The sequence below is a fragment of the Cupressus sempervirens genome, chromosome 6 (genome assembly GCF_028749045.1).
Source record: "Cupressus sempervirens isolate cs-2001-9-10 chromosome 6, ASM2874904v1, whole genome shotgun sequence".
Taxonomy (NCBI): Eukaryota; Viridiplantae; Streptophyta; class Pinopsida; order Cupressales; family Cupressaceae; genus Cupressus; species Cupressus sempervirens.
This window is the reverse complement of record NC_143123.1, coordinates 132,652,192-132,669,880: the sequence shown is the minus strand read 5'-3', so window position 1 is coordinate 132,669,880 and position 17,689 is coordinate 132,652,192.

Genomic DNA, 17,689 nt, shown 5'->3' with positions numbered 1-17,689 from the left:
TGTAATAGAATATACTACTACTTTTAGTGATGGAAACAAATCTATAATAGGGTAGGATGCTCCTATGAAACAAGTTACTCAATTGTTATTGTATGAAGGTATGGAGGCATCTGTGAATTATGACCTGAATAAATACATGGGAAATTAGGATCTAACTACAAATCAAGAAGCTATTAATATAGTAGATATAAACCAATATAATTTAGTAGAGTATCATGTGGATGGGAATGGTAGTATTGCAACTGTAGAGAACAAGGAACCCGAGCAAATTCAATATGAGGAGCCCCTAGGTACTATTTTTATTTTGAATTTTTTAAAAATAAGCCTTCCAAACTAACTTGAAATTTTCATTGCAACCTTTTGAGACTTTTTCTATATTTGGTTTCCATATATCAGTGATTTCATCTTGTGAATTGTTGTGGGACATTAACGTCATCTTATGCAACACATCATGATTGAATGTGTTTTTTATGTGTTCTCTGAATTTGTTCAATCTGTTATGTTATTTATCTTTAGTTAATATAATTGTTCATTATTTAATAAAATAAACTACTGTAATCTATTGAGTCAATATACTATCTCAATATTATTTCTTTTAATCATTTATATGAATATATTGGAGAGTTTAGTGTTGATGTTTTTTTTCTTCATATGCACAGAGAAGATTTTGTGAAGTATGTAGACATGTGCTTTAAAGCATTTGGTGATAGAGTGAAGGATTCGGTAACAATAAATGAGTTGATATGTGTGAGTGTGTATGGATACAACTTTGGAAGCCTTGCACCTGGCTGCTACTCCAAGTTAGTTGGAAACTACAGTGCTAAAAACTTAGCTATTGAGACATATATTGTCAATCATCATTTGATTCTTTCACATGTTACCACTATTAAACTATATAGAGACAAGTATCAAGTATGCCAAGTTCTTCAATAATTGTTTTTACTCAAAACTTCACCTTTGTTTCATCAAATGGGTTTCCTTAATATCTTATTCATTGCATAGATATTGAAAATGGGTAATCTATCTATTGTAGAAAACACAAAAGAGAAATATTGGCATCACACTTGTAACCCACTGGTTTTTGCCTCATAGCAATTCATTGGTTGATGGAAAAGCCAGTTCATAGGCTCTTACTTTTTTCTTTGACTAGTTTGTACCCATCCTTACAACTATAAACATACTACTTTATCTATCAATAATATTTCTGGTTACTAGTAAAACTCAATGTTTTATCAGTATTAAGTAGTTCATAAGAATATATTTTTATTTTTAATATGAATGAAATAAAATATATAGTATCTATCATATTTAGGTGATCTTTAGTTTTATTTATAGTTGGGTCTTAGTTTAAAGTCATAACATATTAGTACTCCAAACTAAGCTACTTAACTATAAAATTTCTTGATACTGTTATTAGAATTCAATATTTTATGAATAGCACTAGCTCATAATCTAATCTATCTTTTATTTGAATGAGATAAAACATTCAAATTTCATTGTATCTAGGTGATTATTCTCATACAAGTGCAGCATTAGGTCTTTACCTATTCTAATATAAGTAATATACTCCAAATCAAGTGCATTTCCTATAAAACTAGACCTACTTAACTTACAACACTATCTGCCAACCATGCATCAATGCATTATAAAACCCCTTTAGACTTAACAATTGATAATATATCTCCTAATTATCTATTATAATGTGAATATATATAAAATCCATAACAATTCTCCAACTATGGCTTTTTTCACATTTGAGAGACTAAATAATAATGTTATGGGTTTAACATGTATATGGATCCTCTAACAAAAGATGAATATCCAGTAAAAATGAAAGGTATATTGGGTGCTTGTTTGCCTCATTTTACCCAAGTGTAGGCAAAGCTAGTGAAAGGTTCATTTGATTTCTTGGGCATCAATTATTATACTAGAATGTATAGCATCGATGACAACTCTACTCAAAACCCATTGAACAATAATTTTTCATAAGCTGCCTAAGCCACATTAGTTTGTGAGTGAAGTATATTTTTTATTATCAATAACCAGCTTTAAATACTTAAAAACACTTATTTCTAGTGTTCAGAAATTGGGTTGAGTAAAGAGGATTCCAATAAAATATTGGATGATATTATTTATTTATTTATTTACAACTCTCCTCCCTTTTTGTAGATGAATGTGATGGTGTTCTAATTGGACCTCAGGTAAGCTTGGAAAAACTAAAGTTATAAAAGTAGTAACTCAGTATTTTTGAGATAATAATGTGATCCAAAGTGGAATAATTTATTAGGGAGGAGCAGATTGGTTGCATCTTTATCCAAGAGGGATTAGGGAGTTACTCAATTATGTGAAATATAAATACAACAATCCACCTATTTATAACATAGAGAATGGTATAATATAGGTATATGAATTATAGTTTTTTTCCCTCACCAAAAGCTTATTCTTCTTTTCATAATAACTTTTTTCCCCATTGAGCATAGTAATCTTCCATTGCTAGGTGTTTCTATTCTTCACACTAAGTATAGCAATGTATGATTCTCTTCCAACTATGTTATTATTATTCATTCACTTATTCCTAAAAAACATTATGATTAGTTATGTCCACTATTCTTTTGTAATTGATATGTTTGGTTAACATGTGATATAATGCAATTGATTAAACTTGTTAAACATAATGTTGTTGCAAATCTTATAAAACTAACTGTCATCTTCTAGAGGACTCTTGATAGAAAGTTATGCTGATACATTGAAAACTCATTATAAATCATAGGAAAACATAGCCAATATCATCCTCAAATGATAGCCATAAACACAAGGAATCTAATTATAATTATTAAATAAGGTTTAGGGAGTTATTTCCCAAATTTATTGTACACCAAACAAATAGGAAGGTAGACATTGAACTAGTTATGGCTCCAGAAAAGGCAGTATAAATCTAAATAAAACCATTTACACACATATGTAATCTTAAAAAATGTTTTCAACCATAACTATATGGAAGACACTTCAAATGTCTATAGTCAATGATATAGGCTCTGTTGGATGCATCCAAATGGGTGATAGTGAAGAACTATTTGGGATCAACAAATACCTTGATACTTTTGCATTCTCAATACAGTTGCATTAAACATAGTACACTAGAACTACATACCATTAGTAGAGTGTGAATCCATGAACCTTGATCCTGTGGATAAAGGGTATGTACGTAGTCTAGGTTATATAAGGGTGTTCCCAGTAGTACTTGAGCATCTTGAATATAGCTAAGAGTGATAACATTATATTGTTAATGAAAAAACTATAACCAACAATCTCCAACATGCCTTGATACTTAGGAAGGTACTTGTACCTACCCAAAAGCATGAAAGCCAAGGGGGGGGCATGACTTAAATGTGACAATTGTGAAGAGCTTAGATGAACACTCATGTCTTATCATGGAAGAAGCATACAAATATAAATATCCTTATGATTGGAAGACAAAAAAGCCTATAATATTTAGAGCAATAGAATATTTCATTTTAAGTATTTCAATATTCTTAGCTTCTTTGAGGCATTCTATAAAATAGTTTACATGCCTTGCCTATGATTTGACATTTTGCATGCATCCTACACTCTGTCATCCTAATGATGGATTATAGAGAGTGGTCTGAAATGATGATGCTAAAAAACACACACAATCAAATCCAAAATGAACTTGCATTACAAATGGATTATGGACATCTAATATTGTTAATTTTGCATGCATGTCTACTAGAATAATCACAACTTAAACATATATAATTACAATTGTCCTAGTAGACATGCATCCAAAATTAAAAATATTAGATTTTCACAATCCATTTGTAATGCAAGTTCATTTTGGATTTGATTGTGTGTGTTTTTTTTAGCATCATTGTTTTAGATCACTCTCTGTAATCCATCATCAAGATGACAGAGTGCAGGATGCATGCAAAACATCAAATCATAGGCAAGGTATGTGAACTATTTTATAGAATGCCTCAAAAAAATATTAACTAACCATTGGTCAAAATTTTGACCAATGCGTGGTAGAAAACTACCAGGTATTGGTCAAAATTTTGACCAATATCTGAAAGTTTTCTACTAGGCATTGGTCAAAATTTTGACCAATACCTAAAATTTTTCTACCAGGCATTGGTTAAAATTTTGACCAATGCCTAAAAGTTTTCCACCAGGCATTGGTTAAAATTTTGACCAATACCTAAAATTTTTCTACCAGGCATTGGTCAAAATTTTGACCAATACCTGCCAAGCATTGGTCAAAATTTGCAACCAATGTCTCGTAGTTTTCAACCAAGCATTGGTCAAAATTTTGACCAACACTTGGTATAGATTACACTAGGACTCTGGGATATTTCCAAAAAATGTATTGGTCAAAATTTTGACCAACCAGTAAGATGGTCAAAATTTTGATGGAAAAAACTTTGACCAATTTGTTGGTCCAAATTTCAACCAACCTGGGTCAAAATTTTGACCAATATTGGTCGAAAAATGGAGTCAAATGTACTAGTGATATTCCACTTTACATAAAGACATAGGTAGTTTCTTCATGGAAAATCATCGGTATATGTAGATGTCATATGTTTTCTTTGTAGTAAATAATATGGGATGTGGGTCTTTATTATGTTCTAGACCAAGTGTTATTCACATTATTACATATTGAGATCGACGTATACCGAGCTCAAAATAATCTATCGATGGATCTTCAAATTATCTATGATGCATATTTGTCTAACTAATATGTGAATTTTATGGGATAGTCAATGAGGAATAGAGAATACAAACTCAAAGAAGCATTGATTTTTAGAAAACTCAATAACTAGCAAACAAAGTTGTTCTATTCAACATGTTTGGAATACACAAATAATTTTTGGTGCTTACAAAGATACGATCCCTATTGTTGTTATCTTTGATTGGAGAATATAAGAAAATTAATCCATATTGAATCTACAACTAGTTTTATTTAATCCATAAGAAATGAACATATCATAGTAACATGTGAAATTGGTGTACACATAGATGACAATGAAATAGACATCTACAAAGGCATCAATCACTAAACATTCAATAGAGTCCATAGGCAGCGAAGAGATCTCAATCATGAGTACAATGTGGTAAGGATACAATGAAAGCCTTTGACATTCACAATTGTGTCACTTTTGTAGGCTGAATATTTAGATTGATTATATAGTGTCATTAAGAATGTCTTTAGATGATGGAATTATGTGTCTAAACTTTCTTATTATATGCATGTTTGCCTGAAAACTTTCTTATTATATTTTTTCTTGTCCAATTGAGAGAACATAAATAGCTTTTATTGCAATGTGTTTAAAATTTAAAGAACTCATTTATATACTAAGAATGTAACTACAAATGGAGGAGAATGAAAGTAGAATTGAATTTTTATGATGTCTCAATGGAGTATACAAACATTTTTGTGTAGCTAGACTCTTTAAGTCTAATTCAAACATTTTAGCAAGGATGTGAGGCCTTGAAAGTGAACAAAAAAGCCAGACCATGATATTTTTTATTGTAAAAATATGCATTATAATTTTTTATTGTAAAAACAAAGACAAACAATGTGCTCAACATCTAATCTTAATCAATTGAAGAGCCACCTTTGAAATCAAATTTTACTAGCATAAGATTGGTCCAAAATATGTTTAATTCATCTAAATTAAAACAATAAAAATAGAATTGCAGTTTTTACTATAAACTCTTTTACCCTAGAAAGTGGAACAGATCTACCTAAAAGAATGACTAAGTGAATAGAAAGTAGAACTCTTTTGGTGCAATGAAGCATATGTTTGTAGACAAGTAAGATCTTGTTTTAAAGGATTACTCTTATGATCCTACAGTGATTATTCCATTTTTTGTAGCCATTTCTTAGATGATATTCATTTTGTTTTGTTATATTCCCAAAACTAGTTTAGTACAAAAAAAAGTGCACTTACCTTTACATAATTATTTTTGAAGTAGTATTTATTATCTTACATCTGTTCTTGAGGGCACTTTTCTTGTGATGCAAAGCTAGGCTCCATTCAATAAAAGAAACACAAAAATTGTCTAGCATAGTGATATCAAGCAAGCCATATATTCAAAATTAACACTTTTCAAAATGAAAATAATGGGAGAGGCATATTTCTATGTAACAACTATTGAGGATCTCAAGCACAATGAAAAGTGGGAGATAACCTATGCACAAAATATGTAACACGTTGAAAAAAAACAAATCGTCAAAGATTGATAAGTGGTGTGACAAGAGCAAGGGGTATAATCAATCAATAATTGAGTTTTATACACGATTTTTCTTACAAAGGTCAAAATAGAGGATGTTATCAAGCCCTCAAGTAGATTCATTTTGACAAGTCAAGATTAGATGGTCTGGCATTGGCAATCAAGTCATTTAGCCAAACAACACAAAAACACTACACATAAAATGAATTTAAATAACCACATATTTATTGATAAAAATAGAATGCCAACATGCATGTGGGACTTCACATATCCATGCCCATTGGCACCACATGCAGACACAAAGGATGTTGTGGGCTTATTACAATGAGTTATGAAATTAATAATGTGCATACAAGTTACTAAATATTAAAGAGGGTATACATCTTGGTACATATTGGTGTGAATCCATCTCAATGTTGTGTTTTCCTTCCAATGTATAAAAAACTCCACCTCTATAAGGCTTAGAAAGGTTATGCATGCTTTTATTATCAAATCTAAGAAAATCCTCTGTTAATTTGATATACATCCCACTATCTTATTCAACATGAAAAATACGACCCCTAAAGAAACTCTAGGGTAAAATGAAAATTCAATTCAAAAATATGGATGAAACAGAATAGACTTGACTTCATGATTGATGAGTGTAGCAAAAATATCCTAATTAATTTAATAGTCAAATAGAAAAGTTGTTAATAATATCCATGCAAAGTCCTATAAACTAGGAAGGATCAGCTCTTACAATAGTTTAGGTACAAACATCACTTTCTAGCATCATTTCTCCTTTCAAAAAAAGATAGATTGTGGTGCACATAGTAATGGAGATACTCTATCTATCCTAGTTATTAATACATGAAAAATCATAAGTATGTGCACACTACCAATTCTTGCTAAATAATTGTGACAATAGGCAATTAAAGATACAACATTCTTGAAGTGAATACACACATAGCACATAACACACTAACTCCAAAGTAGTTTGTGTTATATAGATACACATACTAAACATGCCATAGGTCACCTTCAACCAAAAATTGACTTGTTGGAACATAGATAAATAAAAAAATTAAAATTATGTTCATTCTAAACTATTACATGCTTATGTGTGGAGTTTTCAAATGGGCCAACTTCCACAATAAACCAAATGATCAATCAAGGAACTAAAATTTAAGTCCCTCAACCTCCTACTCATTCTCAATAGAATGAGATTTTAGCTTCAAAGAATGGGTAACCAAAAATGAGAGGATTCACCGATTGTTATATCCTATTGTAAAGTAATAGTATTTTCAAGGCTTGGAAAAACTATGAGAATACCTCAATGGTCTATATAATAAGTCAAAACCTTACAAATAATTACACTTCACAATTTTTAAGAGTTCATAGGTCAAAAAAAAGATATATAGGTATAGTGTTGGTCATTTATACTTGCATTTTGATAGTGCAACATCTACAATTGGTGCGCAGTGTGCTCTCCATGGTAGATGGTTTGTTGGATAAATGATTTATGGCAACATTCATGGTATTTTTCTTGAGTTTTACAAAGATACAATTTTTTTTGTAGGTCGAGTTATTACACCATGATTTAATTATTTGATTTGTATTGTTTCTCGTGTAGACTCTCTATAGCTATGAGGCAAAATTTCCTAATAGCAAATGATTGGGGTGGATCAAATATTCAAAATTATCAAGAATTTTAATTTAGTTTTTAATGAAGTTAAAGGTGAATTGACATCATTTTCTCATGATTACACAAGTCATTGACCACAATATTACTTGATTTGGATGAAAACAAACAAGACACAAGAAGCACTATTTGAAAGAAAGCCCTGGAGCTTTAATATATGTAAGTCATGCACCTATACTAACCTAGCCTCCTACTACTCCCATGGGCCCTAAATGCGTGGATTGTATGTAAGCTACCTCTACTGGGTATGTGCATGATCATGGTGTACCAAACTATGGCCTTAAGTGGTAGTGAAAAATCAGAAAATCAGGGTTATGTCAACTTGACACATAATTTTAAAGTGGTTATGGACTTTATATCAAAAAGTTGTAAGAAAATAATCTGTAGGAAATTGAATTTCGTTTCTAAACTACTAGGCCTTATCAAGAGAAAAAAAAAATTTTGATTGGTCAAAAGTTTGAATTTTAATGCAGTATTACAAAAATTTCAGGGCAAAAATAAAAAGTAGGTGTATATCTGACCACCTTAATCAAAATCAAATGATAATATTTTTTTAATATAATTATAGATATGAAAAGTAGAATCATGCCTGGATGGGACGCATATTTTTTGGTATTTTTATTCCAAATAAATAATTAAATATGAATTTTCTACCAAAAATTTTTTGAAAAAAAAAAAGTCTCGTGTCTAACCACCTTAACTAATAGAAAATTTTACCAAATTTATTTTTTATTTTTTCTTATACTAGGCAAAGCATAGAATGTGACGCAACTTTTAGATTTAAAAAATGTTATACCGTTTGAAAATTATAGTTGTTTTTCAATCAGTATGTCAATCAACACTTTGCAATAATCTTCATTGATAATTAACTAATAAATACTTATTGATCTCAAAATTTGACAGAAATTATATTGATGGAATCTCGAGAGCGATATTAAAAAACCCTTTTCGTTTCATTCAATTTCAATGAAAATAACATTGTCAAACGACTACCTGAAGTCTGAGTATCACTAAAACCCTCTTCAAACACATCTTTTGGGTTGACCGAGTAGGCTTGGTAAATACCAAGCCTAATCGGATATCAGATTTGAAATTGGATATCAGATTTCAAATCAGATATCCGATATGGCTAGGTGAATTTTGGTGAGAAATTTGAAATCCCAACCCATTTTGGAGGGAAAACCGGATTTAAGACTTATAGCTTATGATTTATAAATTATTTTTATTATATTACTATGTAAATATGTATTATAATATATATAATAATGTGATGTAAAGATATAACATCTAATATATTAATATATAATAATATATTATATATAAGTATGTTATTAATTTATATATAATAACGTAATATTTTTATTAAATATAATAAAGTAATATATATATATATATATGTATATATATATATATATATATATATATACATACATACATATATATATATACATATATATACATACATACATATATATATACATACATATATATATATATATATATATATATGTATATATATACATACATATATATATAAGTATGTTATTAATATATATATATATAATAACGTAATATATATTATAACATAATATTTTATAGCTTATGATTTATAAATTATTTTTGTTATATTACTATGTAAATATGTATTATAATATATATTATATATATATATAATAACGTAATGTAAAGATATAACATATAATATATTAATATATAATAATATATTATGTTATTCTCATTATAATATATAAATATAATTTATATTATTATTTTTACTAAATATAATAACGTAATATATATATATATAAGTATGTTATTAATATATATAATAACGTAATATTTTTATTATATATATATATATATATATAGATATATATGTTATTAATATATATTATTATATTAATATGTATGTTATTAATATATATGAGTCAAAGGGGCTCATAGGTCCCTTCAACCCATTACATAACAACATATGTCCCTAGGGGTCCTAGGACCCCTAGTGACATATTAGAATCATTCTTATGGGTCGAAGGAGGTCATAGGTTGACCTATGACCCCCTTCAACGCATTACATGATGACATATGTCCTTAGGAGTCCTAGGACCCCTAAGGACATATTAGAATCATTCTTATGGGTCAAAGGGGGTCATAGGTTGACCTATGACCCCATTCAACCCATTAAATGATGACATATGTCCCTAGGGGTCTAGGACCCATAGGGACATATTAAAATCATTCTTATGGGTCAAAGGGGGTCATAGGTTGACCCCCTTTGACCCATTACTTGATGACATATGTCCCTAGGGGTCCTAACACCCCTAGGGACATATTACAATCATTCAAATGGGTCGAAGGGGCTCATAGGTTGACTTATGATCTCCTTTGACCCATTACATAATGACATATGTCCCTAGAGGTCCTAGGACCCTTAGGGACATATTAGAATCATTCTTATGGGTCGAAGGGGGTCATAGGTTGACCTATGACCCCCTTCGACACATTACATGATGACATATGTCCTAGGGGTCTTGGGACCCCTAGAGACATATTAGAATCATTCATATGGGTCAAAGGGGGTCATAGATTGACCTATGACAACCTTCGACCCATTACATGAAGACATTTGTCCATAGGGGTCCTAGGACCCCTAGGGACATATTAGAATCATTCATATGGGTCAAAGGGGGTCATAGGGTGACCTAGGACCCCCTTCAACCCATTAAATGATGACATATGTCCCTAGGGGTCCTAAGACCCGTAGGGACATATTAGAATTATTCATATGGATCAAAAGAGATCATAAGTTGACTTATGAACCCTTTCGTCCCATTAAATGATGACATATGTCCCTAGGGGTCTTAGGACCTCAAGAGACATATTAGAATTGTTCATATGGATTAAAAGGGGTCATAGATTGACCTATGACCCCCTTTGACCTATTTAATGTTGACATATGTCCCTAGGGGTCCTAGGACACCTAGGGACATATTAGAATTGTTCATATGAGTCAAAGGGGGTCATAGGTTGACCTATCACCCTTTTTGACCCATTACATGATGACATATGTCCTGAGGACCTCTAAAAACATATGAGAATCATTCTTATGAGTCAAAGGAGGTCATAGGTTGACCTATGACCCCATTCGAAACATTACATGATGGCATATGTCCCTAGGGGTCCTAGGTCCCCTAGAGACATATTAGAATTGTTCATATGGATCAAAGGGGGTCATAGGTTGACCTATGATTCCTTTCGACCCATTAAATGATGACATATGTCTCTAAGGGTCCTAGGACCGCTAGGGACATATTAGAATTGTTCATATGGGTCAAAGGGGGTCATAGGTTGACTTGTGACCCCCTTTGACCCATTACATGATGACATATGTTCGTACGACCCCTATGGACATATGAGAATTGTTCTTATGGGTCAAAAGGGATCATAGGTTGACCCATGACCCCCTTCAATGCATTACATGAACACATATGTCGCTAGGGGTCCTAAGACCCCTAGGGAAATATTAGAATCATTTTTATGGGTCAAAGGTGGTCATAGGGTGACCCATGACACCTTTTAACCCATTACATGATGATATATATCCCTAAGGGGCTTAGGACCCCTAGGGACGTATTAGAATCATTTTTATGGGTAAAAAGGGGTCATAGGTCAACCTATGACCCCCTTTGATCCATTACATGATGACATATGTCCCTACGAGTCATAAGACACCTAGGCACATTAGAATTGGTCATATGGGTCAAAGGGGGTCATAGGTTGACCTATGACCACCTTTGACCCATTATATGATGACATATGTCTCTAGGGGTCCTAGGACCCCTAGGTATATATTAGAATGCTTCTTATGAGTCAAAGGGGGTCATAGGTTGACCTATGACCCCCTTCGACAAATTACATAATAACATATATCCAAAAGAATCCTAGGAACCTTAAGGACATATTAGAATCGTTCTTATGGGTCAAAGGGAGTCATAGGTTGACCTATGACCCCCTTTGACCCTTTACATGATGGCATATGTCCTTAGGGGTCCTAGGACCCTTAGGGACATATTAGGATCATTCTTATGGGTCAAAGGGGATCATAAGGTGACCTATGACACCCTTCAACCCATTACATGACAACATATGTCCCTAGGGGTCCTAAGACCCCTAGGGACATATTAGAATCATTCTATGGGTCAAATGGTGTCATAGGTCAACTTATGACCCCCTTTGACACATTACATGATGACATATGTTCGTACAGGTCATAGGACACCTAAGAACATATTAGAATTGTTCATATGGGTAAAAAAGGGTCATAGGTTGACCTGTGACCTCATTCGACCCATTAAATGACAACATATATCACTAGGGCTCCTAAGATCCCTAGGGATATATTAGAATTGTTCATTTGGGTTAAAGGAGATCATAGGTTGACCTATGACCCCCTTTGACCCATTAAATGATGACATATATCCCTAAGGGTCCTAAGACCCCTAGGGACATATTAGAATTGTTCATATGGGTTAAAGGGGGTCATAGGTTGACCTATGACCCCCTTTGAACCATTACATGATGACATATGTCCTTAGGACCCCTAAGGACATATGAGAATCATTCTTATGGGTCAAAAGGTGTCATAGGTTGATCTACGACCCCCTTCGACACATTACATGATGACATATGTCCCTATGGGTCCTAGAACCCCTAAGGACATATTAGAATCATTTATATGGATCAAAAGGGGTCATAGATTGACCTATGATCCCCTTTGACCCATTAAATGACAACATTTGTCCCTAGGGGTCCTACGACCCCTAGGGACATATGCGAATCGTTCTTATGGGAAAAAGGGGGTCATAGGTTGACTTATGACCCCCTTCGACGCATTACATGATGGCATATGTCCCTAGGGGTCCTGGGACCCCTAGAAAAATATTAAAATCATTCTTATGGGTCAAAGGTGGTCATAGGTTGACCTATGACCTGCTTTAAACCATTACATGATGACATATGTCCCTAAGGGTCCTTGAAACCCTAGGGACATATTAGAATCATTCTTATAGGTCTAAGAGGGTCATAGGTTTTTGACCCATTACATGATGACATATGTCCTTAGGAGTCATATGACCCCTTAGGGACATATTAGAATGCTTTTTATAGGTCAAAGGGGGTGATAGGTTGATCTATGACCCCCTTCGACGCATTACATGATGACATATGTCCAAAGGGGTCCTATGACCCCTAGAGACATATTAGAATAATTCTTATGAGTCAAAAGGGGTCATAGGTTGACCTATGATCCCCTTTGACCCATTAAATGATGACATATGCCCCTAGGGGTCCTAAAACCCCTAAGGACATATTAGAATCATTCATATTGGTCAAAGGGCATCATAGGTTGACCTATGACCCTATTCGACCCATTACATGATGACATATGTCCTTAGGGGTCCTAGCACCCCTAAGAACATATTAGAATCATTCATATGAGTTGAAGGGGGTCATAGGTTGACTTATGATCCCCTTCGACCCATTACATAATGACATATGTCCCTAGAGGTCCTAGGACCCTTAGGGACATATTAGAATCATTTTTATGGGTCAAAGGTAGTCAGAAGTTGACCTATGACCCGCTTCGACACATTACATGATGACATATGTCTTTAGGGGTCCTTGAAATCTTATGGACATATTAGAATCATTCTTATGGGTCAAAAGGGGTCATAGGTTGACAATTGACCCACTTCGACACATTATATGATGCCATATGTCCCTAGGGGTCCTAGGACCCCTAGGAACATATAAGAATGCATCATATGGATCAAAGGGTGTCATAGGTTTTCCTATGACATCCTTTGACCCATTAAATGATGACATATGTACCTAGGGGTCTTAAGACAGCTAGGGACATATTGCAATCATTTTTATGGGTCAAAAGAGGTCATAGGTTGACCTATGATTTTCTTCATCCCATTAAATGATGACATATGTTCCTAGGGATCCTAGGACCTCTAGGAACATATTAGAATCATTCTTATGGGTTAAAGGGGGTCATAGGTGACCAATTACATGACCACATATGTCCCTAGGGGTCTTAGGACCCCTAAGGACATATTAGAATCGTTCTTATGGGTCAGAGAGGCTCATAGGGTGACCTATGACCCCCTTCGACTAATTAGATGATGACATATGTCCTTAGGGGTCCTAGGACCTCTAGGGACATATTAGAATCATTCTTATGGGTCAAAGGGGGTCATAGGTTGACTTATGACCCTCTTCGACACATTACATGATGACATATGTCCCTAGGGGTCCTAGGACACCTAGGGACATATTAGAATGCTTCATATGTGTCAAAGGGTGTCATAAGTTGACCTATGACCTCCTCTGACCCCTTAAATGATGACATATATAGCTAGGGGTCCTAGGACCCCTAGGGACATATTAGAATCGTTCATGTGGGTCAAAGGAAGTCATAGGTTAACCTATCACCCCCTTCGACCAATTACATGATGACATATGTCCCTAAGGGGTCTTACAAACCCTAGGGACATATTAGAATCGTTCTTATGGGTAAAAGGGGCCCATAGTGGTACCTATGATTTCCTTCAACCTATTAAATGATGACATATGTTCTTAAGGGTCTTAAGACCCCTAGGTAGATATTAGAATCATTCTTATGGGTTGAAGGGGGTCATAAATCAACCTATAAGCCACTTTGACCCATGTGAATGATTCTAATATGTCCCTAGGGCTCCTAGGACCCCTAGGGACATATGTCATCATGTAATTGGTCGAAGGGGGTCATAAGTCAAACTATGACCCATTTGACCAATATGAACAATTCTAATATGTCCTTAGGGGTCCTAAGACACCTAGGGATATATTTCATCATGTAATCTGTCGAAGTGGGTCATAGGGGTCATACTTCAACCTATGACTCCCTTGAACCCATTAGAATGATTCTAATATGTCTCTAGGGGTCATAGGATCCCTAGGGACATATGTCATCATTTAAAGGGTCAAAGGGGGTCATCAGACAACCTATGACCCCCTTTGACCCATAAGAACGATTCTAATATGTCTCTAGGGGTCCTAGGACCACTAGGTACATATGTCATCATTTAATGGGTTGAAAGGGGTCATAGGTCAACCTATGACAATCTTTGACCCATACGAAGCATTCTAATATGTCCCTAAGGGTCTTAGGACTCTCAGGGACATATGTCATCATGTAATGTGTCGAAGTGGGTCATAAATCAACCTATGACCCCCTTACACCCATAAGAACGATTCTAATATATCCCTAGAACATATGTCATCATGTAATGGGTCGAAGGGGGTCATAGGTCACCTTATTAGCCCTTTTGACCCATAAGACTATTCTAATATGTCCCTGGAGGTTCTAGGACCCCTAGGGACATATGTCATCATGTAATGTGTCCAAGGGAGTCATAGGTCAAGCTATGACCCCCTTTGACCCGTAAGAACGATTTCAATAAGTCCCTAGGACCCCCTTTGACCCATATATATGATTTTAATATATCCCTAGGGATCCTAAGACCCCTGGGGACATATTTCATCATGTAATGGGTCGAACAGGGTCATAGGTCAACTTATGACCCCTTTTAACCCATATGAATGATTCTAATATGTCCCGAGGGATCCTAGAACCCCTGGGGACATATGTCGTCATGTAATGGGTCGAAGATTCTAATATATCCCTAAGGGTCCTAGGACCTCTAGAGATATATGTTGTCATTTAATGGGTTGAAGGGGGTAATAAGTCAAAGTATGACCCCCTTTGACCCATATGAAGCATTCTAATATGTCCCTAGGGGTCCTAGATGTAATGGGTCAAAGGGGGTTATAGGTCAACCTATGACCCCCTTTGACCCATAAGAACGATTGTAATATGTCCCTAGGGGTCCTAGGACCCCTAGCTATATATGTCATCATTTAATGGGTCGAAAGGGGTCATAGGTCAACCTATGACACCCTTTGACCCATATGAAGCATTCTAATATGTCTCTAGGTGTCCTAGGACCCCTAAAGACATATGTCGTAATGTAATGTGTCGAAGTGGGTCATAAGTCAACCTATGACCTCCTTTGACTCATAAGAATGATTCTAATATGTCCTTATAGGTCCTAGGACCCCTAGGGACATATGTTATCATGTAATGGATCGAAGGAGGTCATAGGTCAACCTATGACCCCCTTAGACCCATATGAATGAATCTAATATGTTCCTAGGGGTCCTAGGACCCCTATGAAAATATGTCATCATGTAATATGTCGAAGGGTGTCATAGGTTAACATATGACCCCCTTTGAGCCATAAGAATGATTCTAATATGTCCCTAGGGGTCCTATGTCATCATTTAATGGGTCCAAGGAGGTCATAGATCAACCAATGGCCCCCTTTGACCCATATGAAGCATTCTAATATGTCCCTAGGGGTCCTAGGACCCCTATGGACATATGTCATTATGTAATGGGTCGAAGGGGGTCATAGGGTACCTATGACCACTTTTGACCTATTAAAAGGATTCTAATATGTCTCTTGGGGTCTTAGGACCCCTAGGGACATATATCATCATGTAATGGGTCGAAGGGGATCATAGCTCAACCTATGACCCCCTTTGACCCATAAGAATGATTATAATATGTCCCTAGGGGTCCTAGGACCCCTATGGATATATGTCATCATTTAATGGGTTGAAGGGGGTCATAGGTCAACCTATGACCACCTTTGACTCATAAGAATGATTCTAATATGTCTCTAGGGGTCTTAGGACACCTAGGGACATATGTCATCATTTAATGGGTCAAACGGGGTCATACGTCACCCTATAACCCCTTTTGACCCATAAGAACAATTCTAATATGTCCCTAGGGGTCCTAGGATGCCTAGGGACATATATCATCATGTAATAGGTCGAAGGGGGTCATAGGTCAACCTATGACCCCCTTTGACCCATAAGAATGATTCTAATGTCCCTAGGGGTCCTAGGACCTCTAGAGATATATGTCATCATTTAATGGGTTGAAGAGGGTCATAGGTCAACGTATGACACCCTTTGACTCATATGAAGCATTCTAATATGTCCCTAGATATAGGGACATATGTCATCATTTAATGGGTCGAAGGGAGTCATAGGTCAGCCTATGAACCCTTTTGACTCATATGAAGCATTCTAATATGTCCGTAGGGGTCCTAGGATCCCTAAAGAGATATGTCATCATGTAATGGTTCGAAGGGGGTCATAGGTCACCCTATAACCCCTTTTGACCCATAAGAATAGTTCTAATATGTCCCTAGGGGTCGTAGGACCCCTAGGGACATATCTTATCATTTAATGAGTAAAAGGAGGTCATAGGTCATCATATAACCCTGTTTGACCCATATGAAGCATTCTAATATGTCCCTAAGGGTCCTAGGACCCCTAAGGACATATGTCATCATGTAATGGGTTGAAAGTCGTCATAGGTCAACCTATGACTCCCTTGGACCCATACGAATGATTCTAATATGTCCCTAGGGGTCCTAAGACCCCTAAGAACATATGTCATCATTTAATAGGTTGAAGCGGGTCATAGGTCAACCTTTGAGCCCCTTTGATCCATATAAATGATTCTAGTATGTTCCTACGGGTCCTAGGACCCCTAGGGACATATATCATCATTTAATGTGTCGAAGGGGGTCATAGGTCAACCTATGACCCCCTTAGACTGATATGAAAGATTCTAAT